Raw genomic sequence first — 25,659 nt, forward strand, 5'->3', positions numbered from 1 at the left:
GATTAGTGAACCTCAATCTCCTTAGCTTCATTATGTGAAAAGGATAAATAATTTTAATTTTTCGACAACAATGCTGCCTCTTTGAGGGTTAGTTCAATAGCCCAGGCTCCCTCTCCATTCAACTTGACTCACAACTGATCAAATGGAGGAAACATTATCACTCAGAGGTGCAGATTCAGAGGCATGGGACAAGCAGATTATCTCTAGATATGACAGTGAAGTGAAAGGATGAAGAGCAGATCAAATCTCAGGCTTCAAGGAACTCACTGGGAAAAGATTCCATTAATTTCAATATCCAGATCATTTCACCCATTGATGTACCTAAACTGATTTTACTTTTAATAGCATAACTTTGGATATGATACTTTGTTTTTTCTTGGAAATCTCACAATGTTTGGTATTGACCTTAAAGCTTCAATTGCCAGAATCTAGAAATTATACAATATTTCCCCTTTTTTCAAAATATAAATTTTCAGATCTCATGGCTACAGATTAAAAGTTTAAAAGCCTAAAACCCAAAAAGATGAGGACTCAAACATCAAATCAAAATAACAGACTTTATATTTTTGAAGTCCTTCTAACAGATAAAAGCCAGATATCAAAATCTGAGGTAGCAAACTTGAATTTTATAAAACTATTTAAATAGCACCTAAGTTTTTAACTGACATTGCAAGAGCTAAAAGCTTTCTTTTCTGTTTTATTTCTTTCTCTGTTGGCAATATGTGTTGCTACAATACTCAAATACTTGCTCTTACATCTGATCCTCATTATGAGTGGAATCATTTCTCAGTTATGGTTTTCATAACCACATTGAATAGCTGCTCCATCGCTAGCAGTTAAGCAGCATTTAACAGTGGTTCAGAGAGACCTGTTGTTGAGGCTTATTGTCAACAAAAAGCACTTTCTCAGTGATGGCAGAACCTATATATAGAGCTGGAAAGATGAGTCACAGTGAACAAAGTGTATGACAAATTTAGCATTACTTTGAGATTATGCTTTATTTGCAGAAAGGAATGACATTTTAGAAAACTTCACCATTTGGACCTATCTGTTCAAGCAAAATTCAGATTAGGATGTGGTCGTGTATTAGTTGCTGTTATTTTTGCTATTTGGAACTTCTTATTCAGTACTTCTTGGTTTAGGTTATAAATGATGAAATTTACTGTGTTCCTTGACTGAATGACCCAAACAGCAGAAGTTGGCGAGAAGTGTGTTTGTTATCAATAGGCGAGAGTTTTATCTCTTTTCTCCTTTATTGTTATCAGGAACCAATTTAAAATGCTTTTCAAAACCACTGATACATTGTGAATAAAATCTTACTGATGTGCTTATGAGCAAAATCTAGTGCTTTTCATTAGAAACACTCAAATGCTTAACTTTTCCCTTCCTAAATCTCACGTATACCTACTGCAGAAAACACACGCACACTCTGCTTAGATTAATATGAAACCTCTAACTACTATGCTAGTAATACAGTGACTACCAGCTGATTAATTCCTAACCCAAATATTGTTGTTTATTCTTGCATGCCGTTATGCAAAAGAGAAGTATTTATTTTCACAACCCATTTTACTGATGAGAAACCTCACTGTGTTAAATAACACATAGAAAAAAGATCATATATTTTAAGACTCGTGAAAGCCTTTTAGCTTCTTTTAATTTCTTATACCTGGTTATTTCTAAGAGCAACCTTAAACTATTTGCAAATATGACAACATATTATTCCACAGATAGTTGTTCATACTTTGATTCTACAGAACAGTGACAACTAGTATGACTGTTCATGTTTTCACTTAGTAAATTCAAAACTACTTTAAAACTTCCCAAATCATGACTGAAATATAATTTCTGAAGTATTTTTAGCCTTCTGGATAATCTGATCAGTGCCCATCTAAACTCTAAAGAACTGCCTTCTCTCTTTCTAGACAAGGACAGAAGAGGAAGAATCTCAATACAGAAAGGTAAATACGTTTATGTAGCAACAACATGATCTTGATGAAGCCACTACTTCCACAAGCACATTGAGCTTTAATCACCAAAACCACAAACTTATTTTACAATTTCCACATTTGTCATCTTTCTTTAAACATAATATTATGTGGCAAACACTCATATTCTTTCAAAAAATATTTTAGTGTCATATAGTAATATTAACTCATCCATATTGTAAGATATATATTTTTTGTCTTTATCTGAACCATGGCTAAAAAACTTGGGTTTCTCTTTATTCTTCCAAGTCTACAGTAGTTCCGTTTCCATATGGTGTAATATACAGATATAAGCCCAGTATAAGCAATTGAACTTTTCACACCCTCAAAAGCTGCAAAATCAGATGGTCTGTAGTTTTTGCAGCTGGTGCACTGCACTCATACTGGGTAGTGTCATATGAAAAATATTTCACTCCCCAAGCCCTAAACAGAGACACTCATTAATGAAATGCAGGCAGCACAATGAGATCATATAAGGTATAGATTTCAACAGCCATACTAAAAACAGTAAAGGAACACTGAACAAGAACACAAATCAACTTCCTCTGCCAGAACGGTTTTTTTTTAAAAGGAATGTCTTCTTAGATTTAACGTTTGCTTTGAAAACAACTGCTAACCACTACCCAGAAAAACCTTTAGTACAAGTGTTAGCAGACTAAACAATCACAATTTGGCAGAGGAAAAACAGTAAATAACTTCAGACATAGTTACATTACAGGATGTCTCACCCCAATACACCACTATCAAATCACAAAATGATTTACTTAATACCACATATGGAATCAGCTTTCTTAAGAAAATAAGCTGTCACCAGCGAAACTTTGTTTAAAAATAATTTCAGGGCTGAGGTTTATTGAATTTCACTTTAGTTTGTTTTTACAGAAATGTAAAAAAAAAAAAAAGTAAGGAAATCTAGTTGCAAAAACATTATATTAAGCCCACTTAAACAGAAAATGTATTCTTAGGCAGAATTTTTAAACTCTATTACTAGTACTATTCATTAAAAGAATGACCATGACTTTTCACTGTCTGTTATGACATTCTATTTCAACAAAATATATCAGAATATGTTATTTTATTTCTATTTTTCTCTAATGATACCCGTCTGTTTTCCTCAATCTTAAAGCTTTCTTTAACTAAGAAAAGCCTCAGCAGCAGAAATAAGCACCAGACAACATAGCTGAGGTACTTTACGGACTTAATTCTCTTCACTGATTCTGATACAACCCTATGGACTTTAGTGCTCAACACGATAGCTGCAACTGAGCTAAGTATCAGGCTTTGTGGCAACTACTACATAAGTCTAAAGACTATAGAAGGTTTGTTTTATCTGGGGACAATCTCTGCAGAGAATGTATATCCAAGCAAAATACGTTATAGGTTCCATCTGTCCATCAAACACCAATGAGGAAACTTTGGTAAGAAACAGCCAACTATATTTGTGTCACTATTACATATTTGTTTAACTTCTGAAATAATAGTATTCTGAAAATCTCATGCAATTGGGATAACACTTTCGCAGAAATAGAAATAAAATGGACTACCTCTCATTTAGTAATTGAATAAACCAGGATGCTTGGGAGTTTTTTTTCCTGCTACTCCTCAGTCTTCTATCGTTTTCTTTTACAATGTAGAAGAAACATTTTCAGGGCAATGCTTTGGAGAAACAACTTTTTATTTTCTGCATAGAAAGTTATGATTATTCTCTCTCTGCTGTAATAAGTTTTGTAGTAATTTATATGCTTTTAATTCTCCAATACCAGTCAGCATAGAGGAATTACTAACGGCTGTATCTTTTAGCCAAACAAGTATACAGTGCCTGAGATAAATTCCTCTGCTTAACTGCATCTGTTGTCCATAAAATGTTTATATGCCTCATTCCTGCCACCTGGCAATAAACTCTAGCTTACACTTGAAACACTACACGGAGTTGAAATAATCCATAGTACTGCAGCTCAATACAGGGAATTAAATATGAGCTAAGAATAGAGCTGCTTCTGTATTAATCCTGTATCAGTCTCAATGCAAAAGCCTACCAGGAGTCATAAATACCACATTTAACAGGAAACAAAATTCTGCACATTTTCCAGCCAAGTATTTTGCCACAAGTTTCCACAATCACAAAACATCTGTTAAAAAAAAAAAAAAAAAAGAAAAGAAAAAACAAACAAACAAAAAAACCAACCAAACAAAAAAAAAAACCCAAAAACCCAAACCCTAGAATAACAAAGCCAAACAATTACCCCCCCTCCCAACACAACTATATTAAAAAGCAGTAGAATCACAGATTATATTAGGATGGAAAGGATCCTTAAAGATCATCAAGTCTAACTCTTGGACTACTAATATTACTATTACTATTAATTAGTTATTGTTACTAATTAGTATTAATAGTTACAGTAATAATAATCAACTGGAGCTGAACTTTACTGCGAACTTCAATTCAACAACAGAATATTAAGATTGTATATAAAGTTCTCCAATACCTCTAACTGTAAGTACCTCATAAGGAATAGTTACACTCTTATAATCACAATACTTACATGTTGTTTATTTTTAAAGTTGCATAGTAATTATGCCAAGATTATTTCAAACCTTAAATACAGTTCTTCTCAAATCAAATTCTTCTACAACTAATTTAAATCTAGAAAAAAAAATGTTCCTCTTTTAGAAAACCATATGAAGTGGACTCCAAAACAATTATCTCTAAACGCAGACTGTCTCCATTTTCTTAATATCAGTACAGTATCATGCTGCTTATGGCAATAAAAACTCATCACTGTGTGTTCAAACAAAATATTCAGGTGTGTCATCTACAGCTACCTTTTACTTACACCTGATTTTAAGCACAGTATCCCACTTGACTCCAGTGCAAAATACTTTCTGTGTGTTAGCTTGCAGAGCACCACGCCAGGACTTCAAAGCAAGAATGATACAAAATTAACATCAAAAATATGTTATGGATTAGAATGGATTAGAAACAGGCAAATCAGTAAGTCTCAGAATGTAATTGCAAACAGGGAGTTATATTACGGGTATTTGTAGAAAGATCTGCAGTGATAGGTTACTGGTCCTGTACTGTTTCACACTTTATCAACGACTTTCAAGAAAATGTAAATTCATACTGATGACGTTTGCTGACAACATAGCAAAGGATAATGAGGAGAGCCAGCTACTAGAATAAAATGATCTGAATCTCTGAAAATGCTCTGCTTAGAAGGAATACTTTTCCTACCACCACACATGTAAAGCTGTACTAACTGCAAAGAAACAAGTCTGTATTCAGAGGTTGAAATATAGTATCTTAGCAAAATTGCAGACTTGAAGTTAGGAGCATAGCTAAATCCCATGACCCACTGGTCAAATGGGCAAAGACCCTCAAAAGCATAAAGAATGGAAAAAGGAAGGTTATGCTTTTTCTAAATCTCAAGTTAACATAACCACTACTGAACATTGTGACCAATTCACTGTTCCCTTTAAATTAGGAAAGTTTAAAAGGCAATCCAAATAACATGAAAACATTTCTTATATAGCGAACTCCAGAAGGATTCCTCTATTCAGGTTCTCTCAAAAGGAAGGTTGGAATCATGTGATAAACATGGTCCTTCACTTCACCATGTGAAGATGCAATGACTGTACTTTGAACCTAGAGACACAGACATGAAAAAATACTTCCTCCTTTAACTCTGAAATTAATTACAAAATGCCTATGGATAGAGAAGCACTTTAAAACTTCAGTAGTCACCTTAATCTCCAGTGGATTATCTTAACTGATTGGCCAGCCAGATGAAGAAAACCTGTAAGCAAAGCCTTTAGCGTGAATATAATGACTGCTGTTCTGTATAAAACGTGATTGCCTATTACACTCTCCTGCAATACCATTCCAAAAGCAGCTCGAGGGTACAGTCATCATTACCTTTAAGACAAAGATGCAGCTATTTATGGTGTCTATGGGAACGTATGATGACCCAGCTACTGTTCATATTGACGTTAAAGCCATTGTAGATATGTGGTCACAAGGAATTCTATACTAGATTAGACAATACAATTGCTGACTGAATTGTATTCTTCTGTTTCATAAAGCACAAGAAGAGGTGCAGCCTGTAACAGTAGCCACTAAAAGTATCATATTTACATTGCAAAGAAATGTAATTTGAAAATTTAAGCAGACATAATAAAAGAAGAAGTAGGCATAGTAAAATTTTGTAGCAGTGATCTCCTCAGAATAAGGAAATAGAATGATTTGAAAATGAAAATAAGTGTCTACTGAAGATCAGAAGACCAAGTAGAAAAACTAAAGATCTTCTAAGATTATAAATACTTCATTGAAAGTGAAGGCACTGTATTCACAGAATACCTTCACTTACCCTAGTATCTGCTGGGTAACAAAATAAAATCTCACCACAAAATGCCCTGGCTTATGCAGAACACAAACTTTTATTCCAATAATGAAAAATCCCAGAGAACCTTTCATACGCTCTCATAAAAAAAACCCAAAACAGAATGTTAAAGGCACGATTAAACTTAAAACAATATATAAAAATTAAGTAGACAATAAAGAATAAATCTATCATTATGCAGAAGTCCACATAGACTGAAATATTCATTTTATAGGATCTCAAACTAGTGCAAAATTTTATGCATATCATGACACACTGATCAGAATATGACTGGATATGAGCAAACAGAGTAACAATACATGATAGACAGTAGATGATGGAAAAGCAGTTCACTAATATATGACAACATCCAGTTAGTAGCAGTATTATCTGAGATCCTTAATGATCTGGAAATGAATGTGAATACCAGCACCAAAACTGGCAGTTTTTAATAAATTGGAAAATGCCAAAACCTGCCAATGGAAACATAAAAATTACTTTTTTAAAAGAAAGGCCTTAAGAAAAACTAAAAATTTCCATTTAGCAGCCCAACAAACTTTTTCAACTAGAAGAAATGCTATGCAAAACTCATATTCAATGGGATGGGATAACCCTCATAATAATATTCTAATATCCTTAAGCGTGCTCCTGGACAGCAAATTGGATATGAAAAGGAATGAACTATTACAACATGGCAGAAAATAGAATTACAACAAAGAAACACAAAACCACATAGCAGTACCATCATCTGGAAATGGAGGTCTCCTATAGCTTTGTACACATTTGGTAAGAGATAGCTTACACTTAGCTAGAGTCTCGATGTACTGTAAAGTCCCAGGGTAGCTGGAATCTCAAAGGACTGTACATATTCTTAAGGGAAGAGGTGAATCTCCTTGATTTTCCACTACCTAGCACCGGAGAACTCATGGTAATCAAAATTGCTAGTTGGATTCCCATCCTAGTGAATAGCCACGACCAAGCAAACAGTAGACCAATGAGCAGAAGAAAGACATAGCAAAAAAGAGGAGAGTAAATGACTGGTTGTGTAGACAAAACAGTATATCCAGTTAGGGAACATTCCCAGGGCCTGGGATTTCACTAGAAATGTTTGGTTAAACAGCAGTAAGTGAACATTTCAGCTGTTTGTAACAACAAGCTATTGCATCTACTTAAATCCTTTATTTACTAATAACCATAAAAGATGCACTGATCTAACTGCACCTATCTTGTACAGAACAGGAGAACCATGCAAAAAACTTGCAAGCACATAAAAAACCCCCCTCAGGTCAATGAGATAGTTTCATTTTTTCCAAACTTTCCATTAGTTCTGCATATAACACCTCTTTACAAGTAAAACCATGGCTACTCAGGACACCTTCTTTTGACTTGTTCCCAACTCCAACATCAAAATTCAAATGTCGTGTGAACTTGTAAAAATCTAACCCAAAATATAAAGGGGATGGCTCAAAACTCTGTATCTAGAGGGACAGGATCCCTGCTTGGTTTCCTCCTCAGAGCTAGACTGTGCTGTCATGTCCTTTGCAATACTCATGAAGAACCCGACCTGCTTCATTTTCCCCCATGCCACAGAAGGTAGCAGCAGCTGAGGATCCATGCATTAAGCCATTTGCAATGAGGCTAGAGTGACTAACACAAATGTATGTTTAGTTACAAAAATGAGAATTGTCTTCTCACCTGACATTCACAAAAAAACAGTTCTTCTTTAATTACCGTGTTTGGAGATTATTACAGATGTCTAATTGCAGCCCAGTTACTAAATGCTCAATCCAATGAAAATGTTGCTGAATTGAAATTTTAATAAAGTCATCTTTATTCTACCAGGTTCAATCTTTTCCTAAGCACAGATCATAGAATAAAATCATAGAATCATTTTAAGTTGGAAAACTCTTTTATGATCATCGGGACCAACCGTAAACCTAACACTGCCAAGTCCACCACTGAACCATGTCCCTAAGTGCCACATGAAGACGTCTCTTAAATACCTCCAGGGAAGGTGGCTCACCACTTCCCTGGGCAGCCTGTTCTAATGCTTCAACCCTTTTCATGAAGTAATTTTTCTTAATATCCAGTTTAAACCTCCTGTGGTACAACTTGAGACCATTCCCTCTTGTCCTATCGCTTGTTACTTGAAAACATAACAAAACAAACACCCCAACATACATTGTCTAAGCTGGACAAAAAAAAATACAAAGGCAAAAAAGTGTGGAAATTGTTTCCGTAGTTTCAAAGAGGAAATGATCCTCATTTCATTGACAGGAGATCATATCAAATTATGAATGTAGACAAAAATAATTCTTACAAGAGTCACATTATTTAAAACAAATCAAACAGCATGACAGGATCTGGGCTCAGTGAATACCACAATATTTGTAGCTTCCCCAGGTGTTTCTGTTTCCAGCCCACCATAGACAGAGCATTCCTGAGCTGCAAGGGAACAGGGACTGCTGGAGAGGTGGCACTGGGTGAGCAGGAGCTCTTGCAGGATGAGGCAAAGGACATTAAATCATGGCAATCCAAACTCCAGGTCTCTCCTCCCAACTCAGAATTAAAGAGGAGAAATCCCTTAGAAGATTTTTACTAAGGAAAAGAAAAAATGCAACATGCAGGGGCAACCCAGACATGGGCTAGATGGTTAGAAGAATCTGCAGAAGTAGCAGCAGCTGCAACATCAGCTCCTTGAGAGAAATTTCAGTAGGTTTTGCAATATCAACTCTGTCCTATTTTAGCTGGACGTTTGATCCAATTTTCTCTTTTATCCCTCACAATTTCTTCTCCCAAAAATTAGGTTATACCTCTTAGTTTCCTCTCCCTGGCCCTCCTTAAATTTCAGCAAACAAAGCAAAACAGTAAAAAAAACCCAATGGAGTTAACATAATGAAAATTAAAAGACACAGTCCCATAAAAAAATAGCTGGTAGCCATTTCTAGGTTTCCTTCTAGAAGAAAGAATGCAAGGTAACTAGTTGTTTTCCAACAGAAATCCAGACATGATTAAAAGAGCAACTGGTTTTCTGCACCTGCTCCAGGTCAGCAGCAGGGAGCTGAACCATGTCAACCTTGGTGACATAAACCTGGAGCCTGCAGCATCCTTCTGCAAGAATCCCACATGCAGCAAGACAGTGGCCACATTGCAATGGCACTCAGAGACAATTTCTCCCAAACTACGAACTCTGTCTTAAACCAAAGCGGCAGTATACCTGATTTAAAAGCTGGACTTACACTGTAAAACAGCATCATACTGCAATTGCCCATTACCACTTAATCCTGGCCAGTGTCAACTAGCACTGTCCCAGGCTGTGAGTCTGCACAAGATCAGGAACTGCTCTCCAAACATGCTATGGTGGAGGCCTCCCTGTTTGGACAGAGGGGATGGGCAGTGACGGGAAAGACAGCGTAGAGAGAAGGACAGAAGACACCGTGCTGCTTTCCTTTGGGAGTAGAGAACAGGCCTTGGCTCAAAGAGCCCCAGGCTTTGTGCTCTATGTAGGACACACGGTGTCAGGCTGTTCAGACACAGGCTGGCTGTTTTCAAAGTGGGCACACAGCACTCCACACAACCTGCCTGGGCCCAAAGACTGCTCACTGGGATGGCCTTCAGCACTCTAGGTGCAGCCCCATCATTCTCCATCTGCCTGTGTATACTCCCTTCTCTTTCCTCCTCATCCTACATAACTCAAGGCAAGGGTCCCCTAATACCTTCTGATCACCACAATAAATGTGAGCTGATACAATATTCTGTAAGACTACTTACAAGAAGTACACTTCACTATTTCATTGTTAAGAAGTTCGGATTTGTGTCCATAACTGTGAAACACAGGTAGAAGAGGGGAAAACATACCAGTGTTTGGAAGCTGTGTGTGAAAAACAACAGAAGCATGCTTACGTATTTGTTCCTAACACTATGCTACTCCTCCCATTTACATCTTTACTGAAAGTCCAAGGGTTTGGTCTTTTTACAGGAAATGCAAGAACTCTGATAAGAAAAATTTAGCTTCCTAAATTCATCGGCTTCACATAGGCAAGCTTCCTGCCACTGTTAACACACATTATATGGAAAAGGAGTATCAGATGGCAGTCCTAGTTGTCCTTTATGGCAGGCAGTTTCTCGGCTTCCTATTCAAAAACTGACACCTTGAATGGACAAATCTCCCTCTGTCCCACAGTGACTCCAGTTTGTTACTGTAGCAAAAAGAGTATCCCTCTCTGTGTGTTATAGTCTGCAAATTTAAACTCCCAAGTCTTCACCACAGTGAATAGGATGGACTTATTTTAAAACAAAGTACAATAAAATAAAATATCAAGTGTAGACGTAGCACTTCTGGAGGAATTTTTTCAATCGCAAACTGTAAGATACTGGTCCCAACTAAAAATCATGAGCTATCAGGCATCCAACGCAAATACTCTCCATTACATCACCATACACTTACCCAAACTGGGGAATTCTGCTGTTTTTATTAACAATAGGTGTTAAAGGACTTGAGCTGAAAACTATGCAAAATTCATAACTAATACGAATTGTAGCAGAACAATCGCACCACACTGCCTCTAGGAAATAAGTAGAAACAAACTATGGAGACAGATTAGGGAAAATGGTTACAATCACTGACTGTGCATCTTTAAAAGATAAAAGGATCATTTTGCCCCACTTTTCAGCCCTAATACTTAGACTATGGCAAAAGAAGAAAATAAAATACAAAGAAAAAAAATCCCGAGTGTGTAAAAGAACAGCAATCTTATTAATACTGCAAGCAAGAATAAAATCAAACTCATTTCATTTTTAGAGATTTAATAATCTGCTAAGTAGAGACAAGAAAATAAAATTTGAAATGCCTCTATTTTCCCAGGGAGATTTTTTCTCTACAGTTACAGAACCACAAAAACAATTAGTTTACTGAAGATCTCTTAAAAATCTGTTTTTACAAAGACTTGTTAAATAGACTTGGTTTAAAGTCATGGCCAAAGGTGACAAGTTTTTAAAGGCTCACTGTATATCTGCAGACTGATGCAGTTCTCCAAACTGTTTCACGTGCATTATGTATCACATACCTTAAGGCAGCGTAGCCGTCATATGGCAAAGGAGGAAATCTCTTTAGGAATTAATTGTTTTCTTACTTGTTTCTTCCCAAAGTTGAAAAACACCTATATAAAAGACTTCATGTTTTCACTTCTTCTTCCCTTCTTTATGATGTCAAAAAGGCCAGGAAGAAATTTCTCCATATTTCTTTCCCAAAACATATAGAACAGGGAGAGGTTACCTGGTTTCTTAGTTTAAACTCGGGAGTATAATCACACCTCTCCTTGTATTTTTTTCTGAAAGAACTGGAGGTCAAATAAACAGGAATAGGAACTTTCCATTTAGAGTGATGAAAATATTGTGGGGGTTTTTTATAAAACCTGACTTTGTTTTCCAAAGGAGGGCAAGCTAAGACAAGTTAGGGTAATCTAAATGAATTCTAAAATTTTAGCAAATAGTCTCTTCATCTCTCTCCTGTAACCCTCTGCGTTTCCCTGGCACACATACCATCATATTACTCATTTTCCAATCTTCTAGAAAAAACTGAAGTGAAATTCTCCCTCTAAAAGAAAAGAAAAGAATAATAAAAAGGAGCAAGAGAAAAATTATAAGAACTGAACTGCTAAAGGATCAGGAACATCAAATGTAAGACAATGATAAGCATTCATTAAGTATTTATATCAAGGCATTAGCCTTTAATAGCACAAGTCTGCATACAAGTCTTACTTTCAGAAACTGCAGTGTAATAAATAATAAAGTATAGAAGTAACAATTTTAGGAAAGTCAATTAATAAAAAAAGTCATATGGTGAGAGACAACTGTCTGAAGACAATGCATCTGAACAGCTATGTTAAAAACAATCCAGCAGTGGAAAAAAAAAAGCACAGACCAGCCAGCAGCCAGGTGTTCCTAGAACAGCCTCTGAATGGAAGGGAAAAGAATTTCCCTTTAAAAAGCATTCATTCTTTCTCCTAATATAATCCCAATCCACCACCTATATCTATTAGACATCAGTTCACTTAGATCACATGTATATGTCTGTTCCAAACAACAGAAAGAATAACAGTCCATGAGCTTTTCGGCAGACCAGTTATCACCAGGGTACAACAGGAGGAGAAGGAGGAGTAGGAATTTGAATACTGGCCTGGTGTATTTATTTCATCATGTTTGCCAACTGATCTGTGAAGTGTAGCACTACTTGGTCTTAAAGCATTAACTGTTTCAAAGCAATGCAGAAATATTCTATGCCTGTGCAATAAACCCAATATCAGTTTTAAATGTCCACGGTCCATGTGAAAAAAATGAACTGAATACATTATCACTTATTACATTATTACTTTAAAGTTACTAAAGGGCATTATTTTATTTGTAATTATTCTGGGTATATGTTACAAGGATTATTGCTACGACCACTTTACTGTTAAAGTTTATTTTTCTCATCCAGAAATAAGTTGAAAGTAGAAAGAGTGTGAATCATATGGATCAAAGACTATCCATCAGTGTGTCACACACCATGTGGCACTGTGTTTTGCTAAGTCAAAGTCATGCTCCAAGTTTCAAAACTTCAAACAACTGAAATACCACAACATTCATAAAACAGAACCGAGCTACTGGGAGTAAGAAAAAAAATACAAAAAAGGTAACAGACCTCAACAGCAGATAGTAAAATTAACATTTCAACAGTTCTTGCCTTTCATCTCAGTCTCCATAGTACATTTTTTTCTGGAAAAGCTACGATTTAGGTTTAGAAAGATGCAGAATTACATAAAACATCTGGAATATGGGACAAGGAATATTGGCTTATTATCCCTGGTGGACCCACCCTATGAAAAATTTAATAGGTCTGTTTTGGTAGTTTTAATCTCCAGAGCACCCCAAGCTATGTTATGGAAACATCATCTTGGTAATTTATATTAGAAAGAACACCTGGTGATGAAAGCAAATATACCCTCTTTAAAATTGTGAGTGATTTTTCTTTAATCCTCAAACTTTTCATCTTCTTAAATATATAATTTTTAACAGCTTGACTAAAAATTAGTTTTTGTATCTTTGAGACTGATCATATTGTAACCATTGTGAACTTACACTATTTTATTAGAGAGCTACATTTCTTCATTCCTGTCTTCAGAGAACCAAGTCATTTTGTCTTTACTTTGACACCGGCCTTTTACAGATTACAGAGGAAGCTCTGTTGAATCTTATATGAATATCTCAAAATCACTTAAAATGTTGTCCATTTATTACTGCACAGCTTCAAACATTAGGGGAAAAACGAACTGTTAAATAGATTTCTACTATTCTTACTCCTATCTCTAATTCTAAAGGTAGTTAGCTATAAATAGGAATAAATAGGTAAACCTTGTCACAATTCCTCCAATACCAATTTCAAATGACAGCATACGGCATACATAAATTATACAAATTATGTTCTGTAATTGTTTTCTTAGTATCTGTTATATTTAGTATACAGTTGCAAAGTAACTAGTAAAAATCTACACATGAAAGCAGAGAAATTATTTTCCATTATAATCATTAACTGAATTCCTCTGAATGCAAATACAGTTAAAATGGTATATATCTGAAAGGAATTTAGCAAACTCCTTTCTATTGTCAGTGCCATATGGTTTACTAAAAACCCTACATTTTTAACTATTGCTAATTTTATTGATAAATGGGAAATTAATGAAAGAATATATCAAGTGCCAGTTAATCAACAAAACCAGTAACTAATAAAAACAGATTCTATACTTTGCAGCTGCAATTAGATTTCCATTTATCAAATTTCTAAAGAAACAACACATGTACAAATTAATGTTTTTATCATTTAACATGCCTCACTTAAAATATATCTTAATATGCATTTTGTATTTTCTAACGAAAAAAACCCATACTATTATAATCTGTAGCCTATAAAGATTTTTCAGAAATATTTTTTTATTAATTTGACACTGATACGCCTCCATTTCTAATATCCCAACCCTGCAACATTTTAAATGCAATTAAAAGTGGCTATGAAAGAGTGTGGACTTCCTTGTGAAGTAGGAAATCACTCTTGTGATTAACATGCAAACGAGCTCATGCTGGCAGAATAGATTGGGGTTTTAAAACCCCAATTACTTTTGTATGATTATCTATTTACCCGTACACAGACTATTTTCATTTTTCATCTAATACAAAGTCATCCTGCTTACATTTTTAGCACAGCAATTAATATTTACAATAATTATGACATCAAGCACCATTGAGAGTAGGCCAAGTAAATAATTTACCACATTTTTAATATATATGTTATTAAAATAACATACATGGTAATATATTGCAGAGGATGTAGATCTATTATTGGCCTTTATACACAATCCAGCCTCATACAACATTCTATTGCCTTTAAATTTAGTTAAGGGGTGTATTATTTTTAGCATCTGAGTAAGTCAACTGCTGTTCATTCAGATTACAGATGCCAAAACTTTCAAGTCTGTAACTGCTTTGTATAAAGTGTAAGGTTTGTTTAAACTTTCACAGTAAAAATAACAATAAAATTACTTCCTCCCGTTTTACTTTTCTTTTTTCTTTTTTTTTTCAGTAATAACAGACAATTCTTAACTTTCACTAACACACTTTGATTCATACCTGCTACAGAGTGCACATATACACATTTTTTCCAGACTTCTAAAGAAAATTATAATGCATTAATGACAGGAACTATGGTAATGGAAAAAGGTCACCCTCTTTTGAACACCTTCTTTTTTAAACCATTATATATAAAGACATTTGAGAAAGCAAAGAATTAAAAAGCAGCCTTTGTGCAACCCATTACTGAAATATTATAGAATAATCTATATCAAATGTAGTGGAATAGCAGATTCTTTTTGGATCTAAATTTACAGCAGCCATAGAAATGCTTTTATGCTTATTATGTATCTGCATGTTGATTCAATTATTAAAAGAACACCTGACAGCAGACTTACTTAATTGAATTAATTAAACTGGATGAATAATCACAGAATTACTATTGTATGAAATTTGTCCTGAAAAGTAACACTGGCATTTGAAATTGCAAGTGATTTGAATGGTGAAATACACTGAGCAAAGACGACTTCACTTACTGTATTCTGAAATTCTTCTCCTCATACATGAACAAATGGGACATATAAATGAATAGACAGCTGTGAGTAATGAATGCTTTTTCTTATATATTGTAATTTATTACGTGAGCCCAGCTATGTCACTAGATCTTTTAAAAACTTTGCAAAACCATTTGCAATAATAGTAGTGATTTTTAACTCTTACTCTAAAATAGTACAATAGAGTGGACTATGAGATACTGAGAGAGAGGCACTGTAACACTGAAACACTTGTGTAAAACAGTGCTTCCAACCATACTCTTCAGGAAAGATTTGAGTTATGTCTGAGCAAATTTATTAAAATATTGTTTACTGACTAAAGCAAGAAAATTAAAGATGTTAAATAATTTTAAAAACATTCTAATAGATCAGTACAGTGAGCTTCTATCACTGATTTCAGCAACGGGAACAATTTTCAGTAGTGATTAAATATTATGACATATTGTATACAATATAGTCCTTTTAAGGTCTTACAAAACCATTTTTTTGTTATCATTTAAACTAAGTCTACTGGTGAAGTTCAGAATTTATTATTCCCTCTTTTATTTAGTTACATTTGATAATTCACTAAATAGAACTTAACTTTCACAGGACAGATTTTTTTAACAGGCATTTTTTGTTGCCTCTGCTTTCATACCAAAAAAGACACAGTAGAGCCTCACACTACTCAGAACAGAAGTTTATAAAGGCAGAGGACAATTCTGGAGTGCAAGCACCCTATCTGGCAAATATCCAAGCCCCAGTCATTACCTCTGCATCACCAGTGGGTATTTTTCTTACTTCCTCGTACAAGGTTCTTGTTTTGGTTTCTTTCAGCAATGATCTCTGTAATAGCAAAATGTATAAAATAGTCTAATTGTTATATGAGACAATCGTGGGACTGGGTATTTACCTTACTCTAAAATAAACTGCAGCATGGTAGAATCACACCTATAACCTCTTTTTATCTTTTTTTTCATTTTAAAATCAGCAACGTGTTTTCCCTTGCTATAAATGAATATTGATGATTCTACAAATAGAAAATATTAATTTAAAGGTGATTATTAATTTATATCACTAAAAAGAACATGAACATTTACAGATGTTCAGTCAGAATATCTAAAAATGAAATAATACGACATCTAACATCTATATACTATAAATCACTGATTTTTTGTACATTCATATTTTCCCTCATATTCCTACTTGAATATAATTCATTTTACAAATACGTCTGATCCTGCCTCTGACCTTACTACACTTTAAGCTCTTTTCTACTCATGGAAAGCTAATTTGCATTTTTTAAAAATGTGTCTGTATTAATGATCTAATTTACCACAAAAAGGCTTTATATTAAATACAAAAAGGACAGCCATTAGCTTTCTTTCCACAATAAAATCAAAACAAAAAATAAAACATCTAATTTACACAACAATTAACAGGTTTCTTTCCTAACACAATGCTAAATGAATCTGTACAGTTCAGTATTCATAAACATTATATATCGTGCAGAATTCTCGCTGTACAATCAAAATAAGGGATATTATAAATATGCAAAGTTTTACAAAACACTTTTCTGAGAAATCTATACATCCATTTTAATACCTATATTAATAACCACAGTGGATAGACTTTTCTTTTACATAAATTATACAAAGTACATTGGCATTACATACCATTTTAATACCAGTTTATTATAGCTTTATTTCATAACATTGGAGGTGGAAATGGAAACAGTGCCATCATGTGATACTTTTCAAGCTACTTCACTTATTTCCAAGGAGTGAGTCTGTTGCTGCTATACAAATAAGTGTTCCTAGAAAAGCACTCAATGGCAGTATAATTTATTATATGCTATGTTGTAACTAGATAATTTTAGGTATTTTTATGCATCAAATAATGAAAACACCTTCTAAATCTGCAGAGGTAAACAAATGTATGATCAGTACAAATGTTACTTAACCCCTTTTATTAAGAGTTCACAAATTATCCAACACAGACTTGTGAAATTCCTTTCAGTTTACAGTCAAGATATTAATCCAAACAGCTTCATTTTTACAAAAGAGTATAGCAGTTAAATTCACTGGTTTTAATTAGTAATGGGCAAGCTACTTGGAAAAAAAACAAAACCTAATACATGAAATCGTCACAGGCGTATAATATCAAAGCCAAATCCAACTCACGTTATATTTACTATAAAAGATATATTTAATGAAATGAGAGAGAGGGTCATTTTTTCTTTTGTATTCATTTCATACTGAAATAAAGGCATTTCTCTCTACAGTGGTAACAATAAACTAGGAAATTCAGACTTGATGCTAAAGACACCTATTTCCACTTATCCCTTCGCTTTTCCAGAGATCAAGACAACCATTTGACAACCGCTTGGAATCTAGAAATGCAAGTAATCTATTAAATCTGAAATCCCACTTTACTGCACAACTCACAGCTGCCAAATCTCAAACGACTTTACAGTAGTGGGTTTTTTAAACATACATCTTTATTCAAAATTAAACCCTTCAGTGAATTCATTGATGTAAACGTGAATGTTGATGAAAAAAAACCCAGGAATTGTAACTTTTAAAAGTGAGCACAGATGCTAGATATCGCTTATAGAGTTTCAGAATTTATAGAATATGAATAATGATTGAATTCTCCAAGATGAAAAACCCTCACACAACTTAATTGCCTACTGTTCTGCAGGAAAACTTTTATTATTATGTGCTTATTTTTAAGTATACGGGCACATACAGCCATTTAAAAATATTTAGTTTTCTTTATGTAGGACTCAAAAATTCATGGTATATGCATGCACGCCACATATGTGAGTTATGCTCAAGTGTGTTTTGAGCCTGAAACAAACACAAGGGGATTTTATAAAAGTCATTTTATTTCATACACCCAGAACTCCATTTATGGATCAGCATTACAGATGGAACGTATCTGCATTTGCTGAAAGGTAACAGAAAAAAAAACCCTCCACCCTTGAGAACCTTCAGAGAGCAGGATTCAAGACCAGAAACATTAAATGTAAGAAAAATACTTCAGTAAGAAAGAAAATAGAGAACTAATGTTATGTTCTTGCTTAAATTTAATGTGTGCTACTTACAGATAACATTTATAAATAGCTGAGACTAAAGCAAATTACATTTACCAGGTTGGAAGGCAGGCAAATTGCGTGCTGCACAAATACTCATCTGTACAAGTAGTTTGGGGAAGTTTACTTTTTATATTTGCAACCTAGCAAGTTCCTCTTTAGGAACAGACTAAAATGAAAAAGCAGGAGAGCTATTATTATTTATTTTCCAAATGCTTGATGTTTTTGTATCCACCCTGGCTCTCCACCTGACACTTCTATCTTGACAAGCTGGTTAGAAAATAAATTGACTAGAATTTTACCAGAACAAGTGACACATGGAACTCTTCATGGTAAAGACAATCTGTAGCAAGTTATTTAATACCTAATACAGGGATTTTTAAAGCTTTTTTTTTTCTTGTTTGTAATTATCATCCTTGAGGGTGATAAATATTTCTCTTTTTCTATGGTTAGGGTTTACAATTGGTCCCCTCTTAAGCCCAGAACAATTCAGTAACAATTTCCTGTCATTTTGAGACACATACAACCCACATTGACCCTTACTACACCGTTTTATTATATTGATTATGAACTAGATCATGAGTATTAACAATATGACCTTACAAAATAGTTTCTAGACACTGAAAAAGCTGTCCAGAAACAGCTGGTTGGACTCAATGATCCTGTGGGTCTTTTCCAACCTAGTGATTCTGTGAACCAAAAATTATAAATCAGATACAATCATAACACTCCAACTACATAAAGCACTAACCTGGTGGGGCTCTTGCTGCTTGATCTGCTAAGACATTTGAGAAATCTGGAAAAGGGAGCTAGAACTCTGCTCATTTTCAGCTCCCTTCTCAGTCACCCCTTCAGCAGCCAGCAGAAAGGAATCTGGACATTCCTTGTATTCCATCATTTCCTGTGATGCCCAAAACAGATGCTCATTTAAGAGTGAGATAAACTACGCTGTAGATTAATACTTTGAATACAAGTGGTGGAGAGCATTCTACGTAAACATTTGCAGAAGTATTTCTACAATTTTGACTGAGGGAGAGGCTGCATTACCCTCTGGGCCAAAAGACAAAATTATACCTTCTTATCTGTATTCTTACTTCTCTGTCTCAGAAATGCAGTGCTCTAGACAGAAGTCAAAACAGCAGAATGAATACCAAATATATGATGGAGAAGCCCTAATACGTCACATTGCTAATTCAGAAGACATAAAAATAGCGACAGTATGGCTAACTGAAATGAAAGAATGCCAGCATTTCTCAGTATCAACCTACAAATGGCCATAAGGCATCTCATCCCTCTAAAAATTTAATTTCTTCTCAGAACATTCTGACGTGGAAGAAGCTGGAGGAAAATTCTAGGTTAAACTGAACTTATACTGGCCATATTAGATAACATTTTTTTCCCTCATCCAAACTGCAATTAGATAATATTTCTAATTATATGGATTTCAATTTTGTAACATAAGGAGACCAAAACACAGGGTACTTTATTTCCAAATTGTAAAAAAAGAGAAAAGTACTTTTTAATTTTTCTAGTGCTGAGACCTTTAGATAAATATGTTGTCTGGGGAGTCAGATGCCAGACTTGTAGATAGCTAACCCAGAAAGTTAATATTTATCTAATCATGTAGCACTCACCTATTTGAATAAGTCACAATCCATACATTACAGATTTAATTGCCCCAACATGGAATCACTGGACCCAGCTGGATCGAGATTAATTGGGACAAAACATATAATGTAGTACTTCTCAAGAAAATTATTAGACATTCCCTATGGTTTTGAAAATCTTAGAAAGCACAGGTCTGACCAAGTTCTGTGCATACAGGTACACGGTCTCCTTAATTTGAGAAAAGACCAAAAATAGGAAGAAGACTTCCCGGTACTTATCAAGACATGCTTGAACAACAAACAAGTTGATCTAGTGTGTAAGGTTTTCTCAAACAGAAATATTGTTATTCTTGTTAACTTCCCAACCCCAAAAAAATGTTAGATGAAATGAGATATACTGACAGAAAAGAAAAATAAGCCATAGGTGGTGGTTTAAAAACAGGTTCACTGATAGCTGCAGTACCATATTTCATCACCTCAGAGCCACAGGTTGCCTTATAAAGAGAGTTACATTGTAAGGCGATAAAGGCTGTTGTCATTCACAGACATGGTTGGAAACTAGGAGTTTACTCAGCACTTGTCACTCAAGTTAAATGGAAGGAACAGTTAAATATTCTTTTGTGTAAGGACAGCTGAACCAAGGCCTCGAGTGGGGAAGCAGCGTGCATATGCCCGTGCAGATCTCTAGTTACAGGTTACAAAGCAACGTAGAGCAGGAAGTACGAGACATCGGAATGTTTCACTTAACAATGAAGCTCAAAACCATGCAAGCTATCAGTCTTCATGAAACCGTCTTTTATAGGGAACTCTGAAGTTTTGCGGAAGAAAACAAATGTTACTTTAGCAAAGACTCTACTGAGGTCAAAGAATACCCAAATGAATTCTTACTAAGGAGAAAATTGCAGAAACCGTTAATCAGAAAATATCAAATGAGTGTCATTACAAAAGTCAGTGTAACTGAAAATATTTTTGTATTTCATAAGAATATTCACAATCAAAAGGCAGAGATGGTCAACATACGGCTAATATGACTGGACGTATTTTTCTGAGGACATATTTTATCTGAGGACTGACAGACAAAAGGAAAATCCCTAGAGGATGAACTCCTGCAAGCTTTAAGACAGCTTTAGTATAGAGTTTGATGTGTGCAAAAGACACAGGAGGTCAAGTAATCCCCTTATGGTTAGAGAATATATAGTAAAAATTCTATTTGCTTGTAAAGTCTCTTTATTTCACTGGTCTTTCAGATAAAGTATTATGATTAAGTGACACATGGCCTTTAGTAGGACAGACTCTGGTTTCTGGAATGGTACCTACTACTGGAAACCTGCTAGAAGAAAAGAGACTGAAATAAAGCAAAAGATCTTAAAGGAAAATTTAAAAAAAAAAAAAAGCTTAATCCCTAAGTCACTCATTTTGTCATTTTGGGGTGGAATATTCCTTCCACTCTTACCTTAAGGCTTTTTCTCTTTTTTCCCACTGAACTTATCTATGTTCTGGAAAACCTGCCTCTCTGTTGAATGGATACCTACTGCCACCCTTTTTTATATATGGAGTCCTGTTTTACAGGAAGAGGGAAAACACTTTCTATTTCAATTCCTTTATGCTATCTGCAGGGTTTCTAAAGGGCTTCTAATAATAATTCATTGGAAAGAACACACAATAGTACGTTCTATGTCTAAAGAAGCCTTTGATGCTGGTCCCCATGCCTAGGCACTCATTGACACCTGAGGCAAGACTCCCAGGAAATTAATACAACTCTCAGAAGCCACAAAAAAATCAAGATAAGTTTAAGTTGTCTTCTATAGTCATTTCTTGAAAGTAGGAAAGCCACAACGAATGCAGTTTGTCCAAAAAGAAGCCAAGTGATTTCCCTCACAACATAGGAATAACACAAAACACACATCAAGCAGCTTCTTGATGCTATTTTCAACTTCATTTAACAGAAACCAATCAGGTTGCCAAACATGGAAGTTCTGAAAGACAAGTGAAACTACTAGTAATTGTATCTCTTCAGTCTGTGGATATGCAAGTAGAAACAGGTTTTAAGACAGAAAAACAGAATGGCTCAAGATTATACAGGTGATATTTTTCACTGTGAATCAAAACTAAATCAATTTCCAGTCTTAAGAGGATCATACTTGGATTTTGGCTATTTGCAGTGTTTAAGATGAGCCATAAAACAGAATTCCTGAACACTTGTGCTTACAGATCACATTGCACTTCACAGCTGTTGTGTTTTACCCCAGCAGAGGGTGCATTTAAGCAAGTGGAAAAAAAGCAATTTTCTTTTACACCTAGCTTAAAGTGTTTAGGGGACATTTTGAATGAAATGTAACACATACATGTATTATATTTAAAATAGATTTAATAATTATTTGGTTTGAAGAATTTAATGTATCTGCAATGTTTGTCTCATTTTTTGTAGTTCTTCTGTTGCCACAATGAAGAACAGCATAATGCTGCAACTAAAGGTTGCAAAAGCATTTATAAAAAAAAAAAATAGAACATGCCTGAAGTAAAGCTGTTCATATGCTGTTATTTCAACCTCCTCTGCATGACCTTTCATCCATTCTTTGTTACTATGTGCCACATTACTTGTTTCCCCAGGACCTGCATTTCATCTCTGCGTTGGACAAACTAAGTTTTAAAGATCAACTGGGGTTTTAGAATACTTTTACTTAGTATAACTTACTGCAGAGACTGTTGTCTCTTGTCCTGTGCCTTCTTTTTTTCTGAAACTGGAAGGGATATGGTGAAGGTACGCACACCCTAGGAGCTGGAGGAACTCTCTAGGGAAACAGAATACTATTCCAAGTAGATGGATTTCTTCCATAAATAATTTTTCATCAAGCTCCATAAAATTAAAAAATATTAACAATTTACAATGAAATAAAAATGCTTCCCTTCCTAGGTTATCATACACATCTACCATTATAAGAATTAGATGAAAATAAATGCTAAGCTTCCTCAAAGTCCATGAATATTCGCTGTTGCCTATATATTCTCCTATGAAGTTTCATAAAGTAACCTACTTTTACAAGCATGTTACTCCTCTGGCCAATATAACCCAAAATTTGAAAAAGAAGTAATCCACAATTATCTTTCTACTCATTTTGTTTCTCTTAAGAGAAAAAAAGAATCACATTTTACTGATTTCATGTCAGAGTGAAAAAAGACAGCAGTCATTCTTTGTAAACCACAAGCTAAACTATATTTGAAGGAGTGGGGATTGCTACCAAATTTTGCAGGATTAAACCTGTGAAGCTGTTTTCAAATAAAACTCTTAAATAACATATGACTAGTAGTTCTACATTCTTAACTGCAGATGGACACGGAAAGAATAAACAAATAAATTATTAGGAGCGGTAGCAAAACAACAGCAAAAACAGGTAGTTCTTTAAGCAACAGAACTTAAAAATAACAGCGTGGACATACTTCATACTGCAGCCTTTTTCTTCAGAAGATGCACTGGTTTGCATGTTTCTGTTACATACACCACCTGTTTTTATGGATATTACTATCTTTGGGGTCTCTACTTCTCCATCAAATTTGTTTGAAGTTGGCCAACATGTTCAAGAACTATTGTAGAGGGCAGACAGATAGATAGATATTATGACTGTATCAACTTACAAAGCTTCTGTTTCCTTACAAAAGTACTATTGAAATAGCAAATCTACATTATAGTAGCCTGGGAAATGGATGATTGCACAGCAGGGCCCTTTCTGCAGGGAAGGCCAAGACAGAAGAACACAGGAATTCAGGATTCATGTCTCAAGCTGATGAACTCTCATAACACAATAAAGAAGGACAGAGAGCAGATAAAAAAAATGCCTACTACTACAGTGAGTTCTAAAAAATTATATTAAACAATTACAATATTTTAAATAGTGTGCTTAACAGCAAAGGAAATAACATCATTTAATATATCATAATTACCTGTTGTTAGCAACTTTTGGTTAATTCCATAAGAAAATTTCGAACAAGTCCTAACTTAAAGAAAAGCTTGCTTTTCTATTCCAAACTATAGCCTGATATTGGTTCAGCATATGATAGAACAAATTAATTTAACTGCAATACTTCAAATGGAGCTTTATCAAGGATTAACATACCACAGTGTTGCCAATTGTTATGAGCATGTGGCCACCAGCTCAGGTGCAGTAACTCCCCTTTAAGTAGTTCAGTCATGCTTTGAATACTCCAGTGCAGCTTTCTAATCTTTTATTTATTCATTAGAAGAAAAGCTGCTCAAAAAAAAAAAAAAAAAAGGCATGGCTTTGATACAGGACAACTAATATAGTACAATCTCTTCATTTCTTTTCTTTCATGGTGTTGTTTAGCATGAAATCAGGGTCACAGAAGATGGCAAATACCTTATCTAGCATTACAGCCAAAAGTATCCTAAGCATCAGGTTTGCAAGATGACTCATTTGTTCATTGAATCTTGTTCCACATACAGGTAGACACATGATGTAATATAACGCATTCAATCCATTCACAAGCATGGAGCACTTTTCCCCCCTCAAGTCAGTATGTCTCATAAAAAAGTAGCAGAAGCTACACCTACATTTGAAGAAGGCTGCTGAGGAACTCACTCATTTACATTGGACTAAAGTTATAAATAAACCAGGAATGTATTCTAACTTTGTCTTATGTAACAAACAATAAATTCATATTCATCAATGAGTTTCTCTGAATATCAAGTTACAGGTAGAGGAATTTTCGCAGTCTTCAATGGCATCACAAGACATGTACAGTTTTGCCAGTTTAAGTCTAAAGCAGCTGAACACAAATCTTGATTTACACTTAACTAATAAGAATGATTTCATATCCAAAATATTGTAATATAATTAAATAGTATAAGAAGAGCCACAACATCACTATAAAAGCCAGAAAATACAATAACAGCACAAGAAATGGTGAAACCATGAATTAAATTTCACAGTGGCTACACATTACAGTGAGTAACCACTGTTTTCACAAAAGATTTTTCAACCAGAAATCAGGAAAAAAAACAAGATAGAAGGAATAAAGGTAAAGAAATCTTTTACATTCAATTTAAACAGCCTAATATTCAAGGCCTTTTTTAAAAAAGAAACTCTCAGTTCCAGATAAAAATTTGGAATGCAACCGTATTCAAATGATCCACTTAAGGTAGCAATATTACAAGTCACTGAAGAATCAGCTGTTGATTAGAAACTGAAAAATTTCACTAAACATATACTAATCATACCCAGCATTGTAACATGACCTGCACTAACGCATGCATTTCCTTTATCACGATATGACAGTGCTGTAAGAGGGAAAAGCTTCCTTCCATTTTTCCTGGTACCATCCTGAGGACTTAAAGTAGAAGTTTGCAAAGACAAATAACCAAAATGTAATAACAAGGAAGAAAAAAGGGAGTTGTTGAAGCAGAAACATAGAGACAAATATGAAACACCTGCCTGATGC

General features: G+C 34.6%; 1 protein-coding gene across 5 annotated transcripts in view; it reads right to left on the minus strand.

Annotated features, from left to right (window-relative positions):
- FOXP2 (forkhead box P2) overlaps positions 1–25,659 on the minus strand; it is a 422,073-nt gene that overhangs the window by 243,979 nt on the left and 152,435 nt on the right. For 4 of the 5 annotated variants that reach the window (XM_069851240.1, XM_069851278.1, XM_069851249.1 and 1 more), the window contains exon 4: positions 16,415–16,531. The exons of the other annotated variant lie outside the window; for it this stretch is intronic. The gene's annotated coding sequence lies outside the window, so the exon portion shown is untranslated. The remainder of the gene's footprint in view (positions 1–16,414; positions 16,532–25,659) is intronic. 5 annotated transcript variants of the gene reach the window in all.

This window comes from Phaenicophaeus curvirostris, chromosome 1 (genome assembly GCF_032191515.1).
Source record: "Phaenicophaeus curvirostris isolate KB17595 chromosome 1, BPBGC_Pcur_1.0, whole genome shotgun sequence".
Taxonomy (NCBI): Eukaryota; Metazoa; Chordata; class Aves; order Cuculiformes; family Cuculidae; genus Phaenicophaeus; species Phaenicophaeus curvirostris.